Genomic DNA, 4,775 nt, shown 5'->3' with positions numbered 1-4,775 from the left:
TGTAAAAATATATATATATATATATATATATATATATATATATATATATATATATATATATATATATAGCATTGCTGTGCATGCATTGATCCTTTGCATTGTTATAGTATATGTAAAACAATCATGCCAATATGAATTTAACACGAGGCTGTGAGGGATAGACTTACAGTTTTTACAATGGCACACACTGTATAGAAAGGTCCTAGATCACATCATTTTCACATCTTCCAAAAGTATTTCATGAAGTTTTTGTCTACTTTTTTTTTTCCTTTGTGGGGAAGTCGTGGCCTAATGGTTAGAGAGTCGGACTCATAACCCAAAGGTTGTGGGTTCGAGTCTCGTACCGGCAGGGATTGTAGGTGGGGGGAGTGAATGTACAGCGCTCTCTCCCACCTTCAATACCACGACTGAGGTGCCCTTGAGCAAGGCACCGAACCCCCAACTGCTCCCCGGGTGCCGCAGCATAAATGGCTGCCCACTGCTCCGGGTGTGTGTTCACGGTTTGTGTGTGTTCACTGCTGTGTGTGTGCACTTAGGATGGGTAAATGCAGAGCACTAATTCCGAGTATGGGTCACCATACTTGGCCACATGTCACGTCACTTTTTTCTTTCTGGAAAGACGTTTCATCAGCTAAACAACTGGAATGTTGTTAGACAATACATTAAACGCACTGTACATCTATACCTCACAGCCTCGTTTTCATTCCTGTCAAAAATTACTACCCACTACCTTAAGGTCTCAAGTACTTCTTGAAATTGAAACTAAGAAAGTGTCCAGTCCAGATGTAAGTGCCAGAAGCCAGACCAGAGAAGGGACCCGTCCCTTTGCTCTCTATGGCTTCAAAGAGAGAATAAATGTATTTAAGATCAGGACACAAAACCAGCATTGTTAACTGTAGAGCATTCAAAATGAGTACTTGTATAAACATGTGTTTATGTCTGTCTAATAGCTTATCTCCAGATGAAATCCCTCATAATTTGGATGAGCAATTTGCACAATAGCTTTCCACTGCAAATATTTTAATATTCCCAATTTTCCCTATTTTTGCTATAAATAGCACATATTATATACTCTTAAGGTGTGAAGTATGTGTAATCTTGTGCATGTAAGATTGCATAAAAGGCTTCAGCTATATTTGTGTTTATGGTGAAAGTTGAGTGAATCCAGTAGCATCCACAAACATGGATTCCACAGTGACCTCAAGAGGTGGGAATGCAGAAGTACCTGATGTCAGTGTATATTCAGTGGCTCTCATAGCGTTATAGCCTGTGTATATGTACACACAAATACAGAACATAGTCTTGCTTTGTGTATACACATTTTCATAAGCATACATTGAAATTTCAAGCATAACAATACAAAAACACATAAAATACCAAATTCTGCTTTTGTGCTTTCATACTGCTGAACGGCATATCCTCCATCTTTCTGGAGGCAGCTGTAAGGTGTAATTATATGGCAAATATAATTCATTATATTCATTTGAATATATTGAAACTACTGTAAAATATACACTTAACAGTTATCAGTTAATAAAACCAAGTCACGATTATTTCTATTACTGTAACAATAAATTAAAATGACTTTTACTAGTCCTCTATCTCTCTTCAGAAAATTGCTCTCAGTTGCACAGAAGCGAGGCCTCACATCTTTTACTTCAGTCTGAACAGATGGAGAGAACTCCAGTAAATATCATTTCAAACATCAGCCATGCTTTGCTGATGGCACAGCCGTATTCAAGGGACTGTCATCTCCAAAAACATTTGGGATCAAAAAGGCCTGTTGATTATCATAGCAGAGAACTAACAGCAGTTATGCTAATAGTGGCAACTATGTGAAACGCACTTTTTTTTGTTGTTGCATGAAAACAGTTTTGGGATAGTGTATTACTTGGTGATTGTTTGGTAAAATGTACCTTTTGTTCAAAACTGAAATATTAATATATTGACTAAATACTTAAAAACCCTGGGCATTCAAATTAAATAACACTTGTGTTTTATTAATATATAACCTTAATGAAAAGCTGTAATGAAAACGAGGAAACATAACATTTCATTTGATTTATATTTCATTATAATTGATGTGATCTGTTGTGTGTGATAGTCGTGGCATAACTCTTGTACAAAACAAAGAATAGATTGCTGGGTGACGACATGGAAAACACCAGCACATCACATGCCTGGACTCATTTGCCACATCAGCAATAATGAGTCCATTACTTGCATTAAATTAAAATGTTATTATGTCAAGATCCCGGTACCAGTAGGACAGTGGTTTGTTTTGAAATGTATTAGTAACGCCAATTAGTTTACTGGGACGCATGAGTGTGGGAGCGTGGATGCTGATGGGCGGTGCATTTAGCAGCCAAATACGCCAAACACTTGACTGTGTTCACAAGGTCCTGAGTGAACTTAGCGTGTCTGTGGACCATTGCACATACCTACTTAGCGTTGCAAACGTTCACCTGTTGACGCCGCGATCTCACACACAAACTGTAGCTATATATGGCACGCAAGCGCAGGGATCTAGCCTTCAGGACATTGCTTATGACTGATTATTTTCTTTACATTTCATACAATCCTGCTGCCAGTGTTTGTCATTTAGCGTCATGTCTCATCAAATGACCCATTCATCCATTCATTCATTCATTCATTTGCATTTATTTCTTTTTCTAATTATATTTCTTGATCTAAATACATTTCATTTATGAAAATGATTTACATAGGCCTACTTATTTTTCCAAAGAAAGATAGCGGTGATAGCAACAGCACAACATTTCTGTAACAATATTCACTGCGGCACACTGTATTATAATTTAACCCAAATTAAATAAAAATAAAAGGCCAATGGGCTCTTTTAACTTAACTTCAATATTGCAGTAATGCCGTTTGCCCGCGTATGAAATGTGAATGAATGTATTAATCTCGCAATTAAAGCTGCCACTAAACGAAACACCTTGGTAACATTTCACATAATAACAATAAGCCTAATAATAATATTAATAATAGGCAAGGATAATAACAATATAACAAATTACAATAGCCCAAGTGTTTTTTCGTCCGCTTATAGCCTTATTTTGCTACGCCAAATATTAGGAAATTATAAGCCCTTCTGAAATGTAATGTTTCTTTTCATTTTATTTTGTAGTAATAATTTTAGAGCTAGGCTACATCAGACACTCGTGCCTCTGTTCCTCATTTAGAATGTTTTGTAAGTGGCTCTGTGCCTATATCTCTCTCCGTCAGCGTCTCTCCGCAGCGCTGGAGGAAGTTGCAGTGCACCTGTTCTTCACCGCTGCTCGGCCCGTGACTACAGTACCCACCTAACATTGCGCAATGTCCCTCGATCCGCGCGCTGCGCTAGTCTGCTCGAGGAACCCGTCCGCTCGCTCGGCCTTTTTTCTGCTTTCTCACTGTTGCCTATGGTGTCAACCTACGCCGAGAGAGACACATCCCTCCCTCTTCCCCCCTCAGCGGCAGCTTCCAATTTGCCTTCGCTTTTCTCTTCGCCTCTTCCATTGGCTTGCGCGCTGCCAGTCAAGCGCTTCCTCTTTACAGGAGAGTTGAGTAGCAACAGCTCGGAAACATCTGGCTGCCGCAGCTCTCGTCGCTCCGCTCGCCTGCTCCGTCTTTCCTGCCACCGCGGGTTGTTATGGAAAGCTGTTGAAAGTCAATCGAGTTGTTTTTCTCGCTGAGAGGATTAGACGGAGGAAGCAGGAAGACGCTGGACCTGGTTGTCTGTAAGTGCCTGTGATACGAGGTGCTGTTTAAGGAGATGAAAGGGGGGTTTGGAGGCACGGGCTGGATTGTTATGGAGAAAAGTAACGATCTTTTTCACGCGACTGTTGGTCTTCACGCGCAGAATGAGTTGCTCGAGCGCGTGGCATCGCGGCCTGCCGCAAAACTGTAACACTGCAGGTTGAATGCTTACTTTTTATTTGTTAGCCACGCAAGCTAGCTTTTCCTTAACGTACGGGGTCAGGATCCAGAGAAAGAGCGTCGGCGGTGCTCTGTGTGTGTGTTTGTGTAGGAGTAGCCTGCTATAATACCATTTCCTACCTAGGTGGACTCATAGTTTGTTTTATTTTATATCTAATTATTTTGCATCTTAGCTTTTAAGTTCAAGAAGGGGCTAACTTGGCACCATTCAGATAAGTCTTTCAGGACAACTTCCCTGGTTTGAAAACAAGTTCACTTTGACGTGTCACGGTAGTGTGGGCTTAGTTTGTTCGTTTACCTTCATGTTTACTAATTGCTTTGTAAACCAAAATACGTAGTATTATTAATTAGCAAGCCTAATCGTTCGAGTACATATTGAATGAAAAGCTCTTATTAGTTAAAAAAAACAAAAACGAGACCAAGTGTAATGAACGTGACAGATGCAGTAGACTCTTCATTCTTGTAGCTTTTTAAGCATTTACAAATATTCATGCATGTCAATGAGTTAAAAACCCCCAAAATATTCTGTTCCTATTCATGAGTGTGGCATCCTTCAGAAGAGACCTTCAGATTATATTTGTGTATCTTTTGTTTTGCTGATTTTAGTGGTAAACAGGAAACTATTGTTTGGCTCTCACTGAAGAAGTTTCTGAGTATGAACACAAATATAAGTGGGATACTTAAGAAGTAAGGAAGTTTGTAAGTCCTAATGCGGAACACAGTGCCTTTTGTTTGAACCTTATTTATAAGGCCTGTATGATTGTTCCCATTGTTTCTTATTTCTCCCCCCCCCCCCCCCCCCCCCCCCCCCCCCTCGCCACGGGGGGTCGTGAGCG

General features: G+C 40.0%; 1 protein-coding gene across 2 annotated transcripts in view; it reads left to right on the top strand.

Moving 5' to 3' along the window:
• Nucleotides 1–3,142: 3,142 nt before the first annotated feature.
• Nucleotides 3,143–4,775, top strand: part of LOC107585250 (zinc finger and BTB domain-containing protein 18-like) — an 8,596-nt gene continuing 6,963 nt past the window's right edge. For both annotated transcript variants that reach the window (XM_016272191.1, XM_016272190.1), the window contains exon 1: nt 3,143–3,740. The gene's annotated coding sequence lies outside the window, so the exon portion shown is untranslated. The remainder of the gene's footprint in view (nt 3,741–4,775) is intronic.

The sequence above is a fragment of the Sinocyclocheilus grahami genome, unplaced genomic scaffold, assembly GCF_001515645.1.
Source record: "Sinocyclocheilus grahami isolate Dianchi unplaced genomic scaffold, SAMN03320097.WGS_v1.1 scaffold68.1, whole genome shotgun sequence".
Classification (NCBI taxonomy): domain Eukaryota; kingdom Metazoa; phylum Chordata; class Actinopteri; order Cypriniformes; family Cyprinidae; genus Sinocyclocheilus; species Sinocyclocheilus grahami.
Note: the sequence above shows the minus strand (reverse complement) of the source record. Positions and strands in the feature narration are given on the sequence as shown.